The following is a 14,941-nucleotide window of genomic DNA, read 5'->3' as shown; positions in this document are numbered from 1 at the left end:
CCTCCAGGCAGGTGGCTGAAGGTGGTGTGCTTAACTACTTTCATGTCCGTATTGTTTGTCGGTTGTAAAATAGAAGGAATAAAGGTCGGTGCAGAGAAATTCTTTTAGCAATTCTCAGGCTTTTGTATCCTGAAATTCCATTTCTTTGCAATTAAAAATATCAGATCAAAATCTGTCCTAAGGGCCACCTGGGTGGCTCAGTCGTTAAGCGTCTGCCTTCGGCTCAGGTCATGGTCCCAGGATCCTGGGATCGAGCCCCGCGTCAGGCTCCCTGCTCAGTGGGAAGCCTGCTTCTCCCTCTCCCTCTCCCACTCCCCCTGCTTGTGTTCCCTCTCTCGTTGTGTCTCTCTCTGTCAAATAAATGAATAAAATCTTTATATAAAAAAAATCTGTCCTGAGAATAACAGATCCTAAAATAATAGAACCTTTCAGGATTAGGAAAGAGCATGAGCAGAGATGCCACACAATGTTTTTAGTGGCAATGCTTGAAACGGGAAATCTTGAATATGAAATTAAATCCGGCTAAAAAATGAATTTATTTCATGACTTAATGGCGTTACTCTTAGTAAAAAGTGTTTTACTTTTGTTCTGGAATAAATAAGCATAATTTTTAAAAAGATTTTATTAATTAATTAATTTGTCAGAGAGAGAGCGCACAAGCTGGGGTAGGCAGAGGGAGAGGCAGAGGCAGAGGGAGAAGCAGGCTCCCCGCCACCCAGCAGGGAGCCCGATGCGGGGCTCAATCCCGAGACCCTGGGATCATTACCTGAGCAGAAGGCAGACGCTTAACTGACTGAGCCACCTAGGCGCCCCAAGCATAATTTTTTTTTTTAATGAAGAAAATGTTAGGCTAAAATGCAGAAAATTAGAATTAATAGGGATTTAAATAAAATAGAAGTGTATTTCCCTCTCCCTCAAGTAAGTGTTGGCATCCAAGGCTGATGTGGCAACTGCACGATCATCACGGAACTAGAACACTTTTAATTTTTTGTGTTCTGCCATCTTCAATGCACTGCTTCCACTCATGGTCTAAGACGGCTGCTGGAATGCCAGCCATTATATCTGCGTTCCAGAAAGCAAGATGGAGGAAGGAACAAAGCAGGTCATGCCCCATCTTTTAAGGATAATTCCTTAAATTGCATATTTCATTTCTGCTTATATCACACTAGCCAGAAGTTAGTCACCTAGCTTTATGTCTTTATTCCAATAGATGATTGCCCAGGTAAATCCTAGGGGTTCATTACTAAGGAGTCGGGGGAGATGAAGCCCTGCCTTTTTATGGAGCAACCAGGATCCTAATTAAATCACTCATTCCTTGGAACTGTTGGGATCCCAGCCCCAGCCCCCACCGCCCGCCCCCCCCGGCCCCCCCCCGCCCCCACCACTCAACCCTGACAGCATCTCTGTAGAGCCTCCTATCTCCCATAGAAGGCGCCAGAGCCCTCTGCTTCCTTGCCTTTGTCCCTTCAGCTCCAATTGCAACATGGAAGGTATGGCCGGCTCAGCCCACAGTGGCCCAAAGAAGATCTTCAGGGCTTGCTGTGGTCAGCGTGGGGACATGTGCGAGTCACATAGTCAGTGGTTAAGAGCATGGGCCTTGCATAGAGCTGAGTTCAAATCCAGACATATCATTCAGCAGCTGTGTGATCGGGGGAAGTCACTCAACCACTCTGAACCTGGAGCCTTGGGAACAGCTTAGTGTGAAGAGCCTGCCCCACCAAAGGTGACCACTCCCATAGTCACACTCTGGATTGTCACTCATTCAGTCACCCCAGAGCCTGTGGTCTGTTGCTCTGGCTCTCCTCCCCTGCTCATGTACCCATTTCTGCTCCTGGAGAGTTTGAGGGCATATGGACTTCTCCACCCCTAACCCCACCCCCACTAACGCTCCAGGGCAGAGAAAATCCCTTCCATCAATGCCAATACCAATCAGCCCTACCCTCCCTTCCTTTTTTTTTTAATATTTTATTTATTTATTTGACAGAGAGAGACACAGCGAGAGAGGGAACACAAGCAGGGGGAGTGGTAGAGGGAGAAGGAGAAGCAGACTCCCCGCTGAGCAGGGAGCCCAACACGGGGCTTGATCCCAGGACCCTGGGATCATGACCTGAGCTGAAGGCAGACGCTTAATGACTGAGCCACCCAGGCACCCCTGCCCTCCCTCCCTAAAGATGAATTGGCCACCAGGTGTTAACAGCCAGTTGAGAAAACCCAACAAAAGCAGGATTAAGAAAAGCATAGCAAACCACAATTCAGTGCTGACCATGCACCTAAGCATGGACATGCAGTGGCCTAAGTATTGACATTCAGTAACCATGTAATGACCCCCTGAGCCAGGTGCTCTTGTTACCTCCACTTTGAAGGAAACTGAGTCACAGAACAGTACATTAGCATGGCTGAGATTTAAACAGCTCCTGAGGGGCAGAGACATGGAATCTGAACCCAGGCAGCCTGTTTCCTGCACTAAACTCTGAATTACTCAACTCTATGCCTCTTTCTTCTTACTATTAAGCTTTTTATTTTAATTCCAGTGTAGTGAACAGTGTTATATTAGTTTCAGGTGTACAATATAGTGATTCAACAATTCTATACATTCTTCAGTGCTCATCATGGTAAGTGTGCTCTTCATCCCCTTCACCCGTTTCCCCCATCCCCCATCCCCCCTCCCACCTCCCCGCTGGTAACCATCAGTTTGTTCTCTATACTAGGAGTCTGATTCCTGGTTTGTCTCTCTCTCTCTCTCTCTCTCTTTTTTTGTTTGCTTGTTTGTTTGTTTGTTGCTTTGTTTCTTCAATTCCACATATGAGTGAAATCACATGGTATTTGTCTTTGGCTGACTCATTTCACTTAGCATTATACCCTCTGACTCCATCCAAGTTGCTGCAAATGGCAAGATTTCATTCATTTTTATGACTGAATAATATTCCATCACGTACATATACTACATTTTATTTATCCACTCATTTTTTGATGACACTTGGGTTGCTTCCAATACTACCTCTTTAATAAACTAAAAAAAAAAAAAGTGAACTGATCCAGAGGAAACAGGTAATTCAAAGAACAGAAGAGAACTTATAAAAAGAGTCTAATTCTATTATACTCATAAAACAAATGAAGGAAGTTATGAAAAAAAACAAAAAGTAATTCTTGGAAATTTAAAATAGAATCACTGAGGAAAGAACAATTCAATAGAAAGAAGTGTGAGCATCTGTGGTTTGGGTGTCCAAAATAAATTCATTTAGTAAAAAAAAAAGCTCTGATTTCCCTCCTGTATTCTGAAGCCTGTGGATTGGATGGAATTGACCACCCCCTCCCCATTTTTTTTAAAGATTTTATTTATTTATTTGATAGAGACAGAGACAGCAAGAGCAGGAACACAAGCAGGGGGAGTGGGAGAGGGAGAAGCAGGCTTCCCGCTGAGCAGGGAGCCTGATGTGGGACTTGATCCCAGGACTCTGGGATCATGACTTCAGCGGAAGGCAGCTGCTTAATGACTGAACCACCCAGGCGCCCCCTCCCTATTTTATACACAAAAGGAACATGTTGCTGCTGACAGTCCACTTTGAGGAGCCAGGGGATGGAGACAACACTGAGGGCAGAGGAAAAATATATAGTGACCCTGGGTCCTTGATGACATTACAGTCCCTGGATCAAGTCTTACCTGAAGCTAAAGGAGTGAGTGCTTCCCTTTCCCGATATCCACTTATCCAATCCTATAGAAAGACTCCAATTATCCTTGCCTCAGTTGTGTTTCCAGCCCTCAGATGAGTCACCGTCTAGGTAAACTACCAGGCCTTGTGTGCAAGCCCACCCGTGAAGGCACAGCAATTGGAAACAAAACCAAAAACAAACCAAATCACACAACTGGATTGGGGAAGCAGCAGTTCACCAAAAGAAAGGGGAGGGGAAAGGAGGGCTGAATAAACACAACAGCAGCTGCCACATCTCACTACACACACAAAGGGCCCAGGCATGGGAAAGTGTGCATGGCAAGAAGATTTTGTGGTAACATAATGGAAATGACATCTGTTTCTTCTCCCAGGAAGAAAAAAGAAAGGCAATTAGAAAACCAGAAACAACAAAATCTATTCCAGGGACTGAATATAAAGCAAACACATGTGAGACATGATTTTGAGCAATCAGTGGAGTATAAGAAAAGAGAATCTGCTTGACCTTGATGTTGGAGATGGCAAATATGCTTCAAGCAGCAGAAGGTGGAGGGAATGGCTTTGTTTCCTTCTCAATGGAGCTAGCTCATCACTTGGCTCTGCAGTAGGTAATGTTTATATAATCATAAAATCGGTTGATTTTCAGTTTGCAGAATCAACCTGAAGATAAAGAACGGAAGATTTGGGGCGCCTGGGTGGCTCAGTTGGTTGGGCGGCTGCCTTTGGCTCGGGTCATGATCCTGGAGTCCCGGGATCAGTCCCGTGTCGGGCTCCCTGCTCGGCGGGGAGTCTGCTTCTCCCTCGGACCCTCCCCCCTCTCATGTGCTCTCTCTCATTCTCTCTCTCTCTCTCAAAATAAATAAATAAAAATCTTTAAAAAAATAAATTAAAAAAAAGAATGGAAGATGTGGCTATAATTACAAAACAGAATGTAAACGTTATAAACTTTGACCATGGAAATGTGAAGGTAAAACCAACAGAAATTAGAAGGGGTATGGAAGGAAGAAGGCAGGTGGACTAGAGAGGTTAATTTATCTTTACATAGTGATGGGGCTCAAGAAGTTGCCTATATTTTAAATATAGATTGTGCAGGGGCACCTGGGTGGCGTAGTCATGGGTTAAGCTGCCAACTCTTGATCTCGGCTCAGGTCACAATCTCAGAGTCCCGGGATTGAGCCCCACTGGCAAGCTCCCCACTCAGCAGGGAGTCTGCTTGAAGATTTCTCTCCCTCTCCCTCTGCCCCTCCCCCTTCTCATGTGCGCACACACACTCTCTCTCTCAAATAAATAAATAAATCTTAAATACAGATTGATCAGAACTATAAATAACAGCGACATGAGACTGTGATAATAATATAGCCAACAAAACTGAAAAAGTGGGAGCGGAGGGGGGAGATTGGAGATGGTGTGATTAAAATTCTTGCTTTAGCAATGAGGTATCATTGGATGCTCTTGAGTTACTAAATTGAGAAACAGAGGTAGGTGTTTTTTTTTTTTTTTTGAGAGAGAGAAAGCACATGTGTGCAGCGGGGGAGGGGCAGATGAAGAGAGAGAATCCCAAGCAGACTTCCCGCTGAGTGTGGAGCCTGAGACGGGCCTCGAACCCAGGTCCCAGAGAGCATGACCTGAGCTGAAATCAAGAGTCCTATGCTTAACCAACTGAGCCACCCAGTTGCCCCGAGAAACAGAGGTAAAGCGTATTCTTTAGAACTACAGTGTTAAAACTCTGAAATATCTAAAAATAGAAAAATTCTGAGGAGTGGATTGTGTGTAGGAAATTTTGCTTTCCATTTTGTCCCATCCTGTACTGGTTGAATTTCTTTACCTACACAGACTACACCATATCAGACCCCCACCACCCATCTCACTCTACCTCCTATGTTTCTATGGAGGGTCGGCACTCAGCACATTTCCCACCTCCTCCTAATTTGTCTGCCTGTACTGAAGGGAGTGGAAAACCACATTTGCATTTCCCAGACTCCTTTCCAGCTTCCATAATTCAACCACATGACCATTCAGCCAAAATTAATTTCCCATTTTACCAGACTGTCAAATAATAGTGTCTCTCAAAACCCTGGAACTGGGACTAAGCGACACCATTAGGCTTCTGCTTCTAGCTGAAATGAAGGGCAGATACATCCAGGAATGCTCACATGCATGGAGAAGAAAAATAACAGGCAATCTGTTAAGAGAATGAAAAGACAAGCCACAGACTGGGAGAAAATATTTGCAAAACATGTAGCTGATAAAGGACTTATATCCAAAATATACAAAGAAATCTTACAACTCAACAATAAGAAATCAAACAACCCCAGTAAAAAATGCACAAAGAGGGGTGTCTAGTTGGCTGTCAGTGGAGCACGCAACTCTTGATCTCAGGGTTGTGAGTTTGAGCCTCACGTTGGGTGCAGAGATTACTTAAAATTTAAAAAGTCTTTTAAAAATGCACAAAGGATCTGAACAAATATGTCACCAAAGATACACAGCCAGCAAGTAACCATGTGAAAAGATGCTCAACATCATATGTCATGGGGAAATTGCAAATTAAAACAACAATGAGATATCACTACATGCCTATCAGAATGGCCAAAATCCAGAACACTGACAACATCAAATGCTGGCGAGGATGTAGAGCAATAGGAACTTCCATTCTTTGCTGGTGGGAATGCAAAGTGGTACAGCTACTTTGGAAGACAGTTTGGTGGGTTTCCTACAAAGTTAAACATAATCTTACCATATGATCCAGCAGTCACACTCCAAGATATTTACCCAATTGTGTTGAAAACATGTCTACACAAAACTCTGTCTACAAATGTTTATAGCAGCTTAAATTATAATCACCAAAAACTGGAAGCAACCAAGATGTCCTTCAATGAGTAAATGGATAAATAAACTGTTACATGCATACAAGAGAATATTATTTAGTGACAAAAAGAAATGAGCTTTCAAACCATGAAAAGACACGGAGGAAACTTAAACGCATATGACCAAGTGAAAGAAGTCAGTCTGAAAAGACTATCTTCTGAGGATGCCTGGGTGGCTCAGTTAGCTGAGTGTCTGACTCTCAGTTTTGGCTCAGGTCATGATCTCACAGTTGTGGGATCGAGCCCAACGCCGGCTCCACACTCAGTGCGGAGTCTGCTTCAGATCCTTTCTCTACCTCTCCCCCTGCCCCTCCTCTCTCTCTCTCTCTCTCAAATGAATAAATAAAATCTTTGGAAAAAAAAAAAAGACTACCTTCTGTATGATTCCAACTATTTGACATTCTGGAAAAGGCAAAATTTTTTTGCCTGTGGTTGCCAGGCACTCAACAGATAAATAAGTGGAAGACAGGGGACTTTTGCTGCAGAGAGACTCTTCTGTATGATACTGTAATGATGAGTACATGATATTATGTATTTTTCAAAACCTATATATGTACAACACAAACAGTGAGCCTTAATATTAACTGTGGACTTTAGTTAATAAAGTATCAATGTTGGTTCAGTAATTGTAACAAATACACAATACTGAACCAAGATGTTAATACAGGGGAAACTGTGCAAGGAAAGGATACATGGGAACTCTGTACTATCTGCTCAATATTTTTGTAGATTTAAAACTATTTTTTTAATATTTTATTTATTTATTTGACAGAGACAGACATAGCGAGAGCAGGAACACAAGCACGGGGAATGGGAGAGGGAGAAGCAGGCTCCCCACTGAGCAGGGAGCCCGATGCGGGGCTCGATCCTAGGACCCTGGGATCATGACCTGAGCCGAAGGCAGACGCTTAACGACTGAGCCACCCAGGCGCCCCTAAAACTATTTTTAAAAACAAAATCTATTGGGGGGCGTCTGAGTGGCTCAGTGGTTAAGCATTCGACTCTTGATTTTGGCTCAGGTTGTGACCTCAGGGTCGTGAGATCGAGCTCCGCATCAGGTTCTGGGCTGGGCATAGAGCCTACTTAAGGTTCTTTCTCAGTCTCCCTCTGCCCCCCCCCAAAATAAATAAATAAAATCTACTGGGTGGGGGATAGGCAAAAAGGAGTAAGGGGGAGTAGGAGGTCCAGGCTTCCAGTTATGGAATGGATAAGTCACAGGGATGAAGGCTACGGCATAGGGAATATGGTCAGGGGTATGGTAATAGCCTTGTGTGGCGACCATAGCATCATGTATAGACTTGTCAAATCACTATGTTGTATGCCTGAAACTCATGTAACACTGTGTGTCAACATACTTCAATGAAAACATAACTAAAATCGGGCACCTGGGTGGTTCAGACAGTTAACCGTCCTCCTCTTGCTCAGGTTATGATCTCCAGGTCCTGAGATCAAGCCCCGCATCGGGCTCCCCGCTCAGCGGGAAGCCTGCTTCTCCCTCTCCCACTCCCCCTGCTTGTGTTCCCTCTCTCGCTGTGTCTCTCTCTGTCAAATAGATAAATAAAATCTTTAAAAAAAAAAAAGAATTACTTAGATCCCTACTTTAATGGCCTGATAAAAGAAAGGGTACACTTTTCTAGAGGTAAATATTACGTACTTCAGTTTTTCAGTAAAAACTTTAATAACAAAATGTCTGGCATATGATAAAAAAATTAGTAGAAGATATGAAGCAAGAAAATGTTGTTATTAAGAAACAGTCAAGGGTGCCTGGGTGGCTCAGTCAGTTGAGCGTCTGCCTTCGGCTCAGGTCATGATCCCAGGGTCCTGGGATCTAGCCCCGCATTGGGCTTCCTGCTCAGCGGGGAGCCTGCTTCTCCCTCTCCCACTCCCCCTGCTTGTGTTCCCTCTTTTGCTGTGTCTCTATCAAATAAATAAATAAAATCTTTTTTTAAAAAGCAACTAAAATCTGGGCACCTGGGTGGCTCAGATGGTTAAGCGTTTGCCTTCGGCTCAGGTCATGATCCCAGGGTCCTGGAGTCGAGTCCCGCATTGGGCTCCCTGCTCCTTGGGAGCCTGCTTCTCCCTCTGCTTCTCTCTCTCTCTGTCCCTCCCTCTGTCTCTCATGAATAAATAAATAAAATCTTTAAAAAAATAAAAAATAAATAAAAATAAATAAAAAAGTAACTAAAATCTATTAATTATTTTTTAAAAAACAATCTGCAACAAGAGAAGAATCTAGCAGATATGCAGAGGGCAGCAGAGAGGGGAGTCCTTGTAGCAACAGAGGGAGGAACGTGGACAGTGACAGCTCCCTGGCTACTGACATATTTCCAGTTCCTTGTTCCAGGCCCACATGAGGCCCAGATGCACCCTTTTCTGCTCCTGGATTCTATAACATACAAACCCTGTGTCCTTGGCACAAGCTTCTCCTTTACCTACACTGCTCTAGTGGGTTTTTTTTTTTAAAGATTTTATTTATTTATTCATGAGAGAGGAGGAGAGAGGGGGGGTAGAGAGAGAGAGAGAGAGAGAAGCAGAGGGAGAAGCAGGCTCCCAAGGAGCAGGGAGCCCGATGCGGGACTCGATCCCAGGCATGACCTGAGCCGAAGACAGACGCTTAACCATCTGAGCCACCCAGGCGCCCTCTAGTGGGTTTTGATACTCGTGTAACCCTTCTAAAGGCATTATCCAAATGGGCCAATCTCTGGGTGATGTTATGACAGAAGAGGTCCAGTTTCACAACCAAAAAGTCATTTCAACAAATTTCAAACTGTGTGTGTTTTCTTGAATACCATGAAAGGGATACTTAGCTGATAGCAACACATTATAAAACCCCTTCCTTTCGTCTTCCACACACTTTGCCACACACTGGCAAAACCTTGAAAAACTCAAGACAATCACGCCCACCATCCATACACTTCTTGTCTTTCCTCTAGCCTCCCTCCATCCTGATTCTGCATCATAAAAACCAAAAAGCGTTGCAGGGAGGCAGAACCTTCCTCATATGATGTTGCGGGGGCGGGGGGTGAACTGAGTGGCAAAGCCAGAATCATCTTTTGTGGGCAAAAGGGTGGGGTGGGCCGCCTTCTGGGAAACCCTCTACCCTTCTCTTTTACATTGCACACCCTGCCTGGGTGATCTCATCCACTCTTGTGGCTTCAATTACCATCTGCATGAGGGTGACTGCCAAATTTCTACCCGCAACCCAGAACTCTGCTCTGAGCTCCAGATCCATATACCAACTGCCTAGTCAACATTTCTCTTTGGGGGCGAATCAGATGGGATTACATCCTGCTATGAGTAACAGAGCCTGAAAATACAGTGTCCTCCACAAAAGGGTTTCTTTCTTCTGCATTAAACGTCTGGATGTACACAGCCCGAGGCTGGCATGGGAATACTGCTCAAGTGCCCATCTCTCTGAAGGTCACTATTCTGCTACCCCTGGGGCGTGTTCCTCAACCTTATGTTCCGAAATGGTGGTTTGCACTCCAGTCATCCCATCAACATTCCAGACAGTGGGATGGAGAAAAGCAGAATGAGGAACAAGGAACAACCGGTACCCACCAGCATTTAAAGCCTGGAAGACACCATATAGCACTTCTGCTTCTGTCTCATGAGCCAGAACTTAGTCATGTGGCTACACCCAGCAGCAAGGAAAGCTGGGAAATCTCTTCTCTACGCTGGGTGACCACGTGCATGGCTAAAAAGAGAAGATTGTATTGTTAAGAACAAGAAAATAGATATCAGGGGAGGGGGCAGCTCCAGTCTCCTCCAACTTAAGATGGCTGACATGGTATTATCTCCCCCCAGCACGTCCTGTTCCCTTAGAGTCTTGGTCCTTTTGTGTACCCTCACAGAACCCTGCCCTCCTTGCCTTTATCTGCACTGTTTCCTCCTCCTGGAATGTCCTTCCCACTCCTCCACAAGGATAACTCAGCAGTCCTTCAGGGCTCAGATCAGGGGTCACCTCCTCCAAGAAGTCTTCCCGATGTTCCTGCTGGGAACCCTAATAACATCACACTGGAGAAGGGGATGCAAGTGGGACAGTGTTGGTGCAGAGTTCTGGGAAAGGGGCCGATTATGATCCTTTGGGTGTCATTTGGGGGCAAGGTGCTGGAGAGGCTCGGCAGGAAGGTGCGACCCCGGGGCCTTCTTTTTATGAAAAAAGAGGCTCCAGCTGCCCATACGAGAGGGGAGGCGGGGCACTACCTAGGCTGTCCACGGGCCGGGCCTCCCACACTCCCATCTCTGATGAGGAAAACGATGTGGCTGTGGGCCACAGACAGGAAGTCCAGCTGGGTGGGGGCAGGCGGAGTAATTCCTGGAAGGAAGCTCTCGCACCTCAGGAATCTGGTAGAGGAACACTCTAGAGGCCTCTGTCCCAGGAGCCCTCCACCTCCTGTCCCCATGAAGGGTCAGGCAGGGCTGGACAACCATTGGGGAGCCTCCTCTGGGTGCCTAGGTACCACTCTCCCCTGCCAGCCTCCTGCAACATAGGGTCAAAGGCATAGGCCCTGAGGCCACTGCTGGGTCCGAATGGGGCAGTGCCCAATTCTCCCAAAATCTCAGCTTTCTCTTTTGTACAAATGAGGATGGAGGGCCCTTCCCCCCAAGGGTTTGGTGGCAGGGTAAACTACCCAGGTAGGCACCAGCACACTGTGGGGTTCAGTCAACAAAGTCTACTGGTGAATAAGTCTACTGGCACCTGCCCTCCCTGTTGGTGTATATTTGTGCGTGGGGGCAGGAGGGGGCGCAGACTGAGACACCCTCTCCTAAAACTGCCTGCTGGTCTGCCGTGTCAGGCCAGGCGGTGGGCACTGGAAAAGGAGAGCCCTGTTTCTGCCTTCCCAACCCTGCGTTTTCCTGAGAGACCCTTAGTGATCACCGAGGCCGGGGGCTCTCTGAACTGACACAGCACCCACAACAGGGTCCAAGGGGCCAGTTTTTCCCCCAAGCGCTCAAGGGAAAGAAGAATATTGCTGAGCAGGTCAGGGCTGGGGGCCTGGCCCAGGGGGAACAAAGCTCTGGAGCTTGTGTTCAAAGGGCTGGAGATGAGGCTGGAGGTTAGGTCTGGGAAGGGGAGCTTGAGAGGTCAACCAAGGGCAGTCCACACCTTGGATCACTTGGATCTTCTCCTACAGGTAGTGGGGAGCCACGGAGAATATAAGTGGTGAAGGGATGGGGCCAGACTTGCGCTTTGGAAAGTCACCTTCACTTGCACAACAGAAATGGGCTGGAAGGGCAGGGCGTCCTTGAGAGAATGGAGGAGCCAGGCCAGACTGGGGAAGCCTGGCCTGGAGAGAGGCTGCTCCTGGGAGGATACTCTCAGAGGCTGATTCTTCCTCCAGCTTCCCCACCCTGGGAGAAGCAGAAAGCCGGTGAGGTCAGTGGGCGGGCCCACAATGGCACTGGGAGGGGAGAGGAGGGTGTCGCAAGGGCACAGAGAGAGAGGATGGTAAAGGCGGGGATCCTTGTGCATGACCTCCTGGGCCCCAACCTGCTGGCAACTGAATCGAACATTCTTGACTTTGAGGATTCACTGGGATTATTTGCTGTCCTTCCCTTCTGTTAGACTGGAAGCTGCCCAAGGGTGGGGCCTGTAACTCCCAAGTCAGACTGAGAGGGCCTGAAATGGGGGGGCGGAGGGGGAAGCCTGCCAAGTGGGAGGATGCTGAGGGCTGGGGACCCCTTACCATGAGTCTTCTTCACTCCTGCTCAGAGCCTGCTGCCATGGCCTTCAGAGATGAGCCAAAAGGTAGAGCTCAGGGTGGGGATGGAAGAAAGGGCAGAAGAAAACAAGAGACAGACTGCGTTGGAGGGGCCAGACCCTTTGCCCGGTCTCCATACACTCCCCTGCGGCCACTTCCGCCCTCCCCGCCTTTGCTCAGCCTCTGGCATGACAGGAGAGGCTGACAGCCCCCATCACACACCTGTCACACACCCAGACACATGCAAACACACGCACGAAGACACACATATATAATGTACACAGACACAAAGACACCAAGAGACGTCCCGGGAGACACACTAACACATGAACAGAGTCCCAGGAGACACACTTGCAGGAGCAGCTGGTGGAGGCTGCCGATTGGATACCTTGCTGGCTTACTGGCTAGCCACAGACATCACACACTGTCTGGTGCAGCACCCTCCACCCCCCGGCCTTGCTGCAGGGGCGCTCCAGGGCAGTCACCCGGATAACAAGCCTAGCAGAGGTGACACTTTAGCTGATGAGCTGTTAGATGGGCAGTGGGGAGGAGGTACAGCTTCTAGGGAGGGAAAAAAGGCCCCAGCAAAGGTTTGGGGGTAGCGGGACAATTGTGATGCCCAAAGAACTGTGGGCCCTTGTCTGGGAGGGGGTGACAGACCAGACCGGAGGCCAGCCTCCCTACTGCAGAGAGACATGGCTGAGAAGCAGCCCTTGGCCCCCTCCCACCTGTGCCCAGGCTGAGTCCCCTCGGGGGCACACCGGGCAGAGGCAAAGGGGGCTGGCCCAGGCCCTCCAGAACCAGGTAGGTGGTGCAGGGCAAGGTAAGTTAGCTGCCTTAGAGGGGCCTAGCAGAAAGGGGTCTCCATCTGGCAAACCCCTGTTTAGAGCCACGTCCTAGCATGCCCCAGAGCACCTGGTTAGGATAGGAAGGCTGCGAGCTCTCCCAGGAAAGGGGCTGGGTGCTCTTTGAGGAGGCTGGGTAAGTTCCCAGTGAGCCCCCTGCCAGGAATGGGGCCCCAGCCTGCGAGAACCCTTCCTCAATGCCCCAAGCTTCATCAAGGACAGAGCTAGGCCCCAGCCTGGGGCCCAAGGGGCTGACCTCACCTTCAATTAGGCCCTTTCTGTGTGACACTTGGAGACCTGGCTAGGGCTGGATGGGGGTGGAGAGTGGGACGGACTGGGGACTGTAAGGAGTCTGGGCCCAGGGACAGGAGGGGTCCGGGGACAGGAGGGGTCCGGGCCAGGGCCCTCCCTCGCCAGCGGCTAGGCTCTGGAGTTGGGCTGACCTGAGCTGAGCCCCAGGTGGGCCCTTTGGGGCGGGGAGGGAGAGCCCCTCCGCCACTGGCCGCAGGAGGCAGACGAGGGGTCTGGAATTCCACTTCCCTCCCTCCACCGCCCCTCCTCACCCTTCCCTCCCTCCACCTCTCCTCCTCACCCTTCCCTCCCACCCCCGGGGCTGCGGGCGGGGCGGAGGTGGGGGAGGCGCAGCGCGGGGTGCTGGAGGGGCGCTGGAGGGGCGCTGGAGGGGCGCAGGGAGGGGCCGGGCGGCGGGGCCGCGGTGGGCCCCTCGGAGAGGCCCGCGCAGGCAGGCCCCGCCCCGGCCTCGCACATCTGGGCCGGGAGCGCGCGGCCATCCGGCCTGGGGGAGGGGGAGGGGGAGGGGGAGGGGGCGGCGGGCGGGGTGGGCGGCGCGGGGCGAGCCGGAGGCGCGGGCTGGGCGCACGTCGAGGGCTGCGGCCGCCGTGGCGGGGCACGACCACTGGCTGCGGGCCCGGGATCGAGGCGGCTGGACCGAGGTCGAGCTGTCGGGAGGGCGGAGGTGAGTTCTGGGAGGCGGGGGGGTGGGGGGGTGTCCCAAAGAAGAGAAAGGCGGGGAGGTGTGCCGTCCTGCCGGTCCCGGGCTGTCGGCCGACAGTTCCCCCCCACCCCCGCCCGCCCGAAAGACTTCCTAACCCTGGGCGGCCGGGCTGGGGACCGGTCCTGCAAGCTGTTCTCTCCAGTGGGGCTGCGGGTTCAGAAAAGCAGTTGGAGCGGCGACCGTGGGTTCTCCTCCGGACTTCGGGACCCCACACCGGCTCTGCGGAGAGTGGGGGCGCTGAGGAGAGCCCTGTGCCGCGGTAGGGGTGGGGCTCGGGGGCTGGAGTGGGGCGGGGGTCTGCTCCACTAAGCCAGTTTGTGGAGGACACAATACCTACGCTAGACGTGGAGACCTGGAGGTTGAGTGTGTGTGTGTGGGGGGGGGGGGTCACCTGCTGGGGGGAGGGGGTTCCTAGGGCCTGCGGTCTGGGAAGCTACAGAATGGCAGAGTGGCCAGGATGCTACAGTGCCTGACTGTGGGCAGGCCTCCTGACAGGGACCTCTGGTGTCTTTCTGTGAGGCCGGTCCAGCGGCCCAGGTGGTGTGGGGTCTGGGCTCCCTGCTAGGGCCGTGGAGCCAGCTCGTGTGGGGCAGAGAGACTGGGAGGGAGGGAGCTCTAAAATATGGCTTCCCTGTGAGAGCAAGCGTCCCAGAAGGTGAGGGAGGTGATGGGGCAGAGGATGGAAGGGGCCTCAGGCCCTGGGCTCAGTGGGACAGAGGTTGTTTGTGAACTGGCTTTGCTGCAATGATGAGGACCCAACGGGGGTGGGGCAGGATGTATGGAAAGAAAAGTTGAGGACAGGGAGGGGCCATGGGAGGCCATTTATGCCTCCCCCTGCCCCAGC

The sequence above is a fragment of the Eumetopias jubatus genome, unplaced genomic scaffold, assembly GCF_037043125.1.
Source record: "Eumetopias jubatus isolate StellerSeaLion01/CBP00866 unplaced genomic scaffold, mEumJub1_p1.0 scaffold_9, whole genome shotgun sequence".
NCBI lineage: Eukaryota > Metazoa > Chordata > Mammalia > Carnivora > Otariidae > Eumetopias > Eumetopias jubatus.
This window is presented reverse-complemented; position numbering follows the sequence as displayed.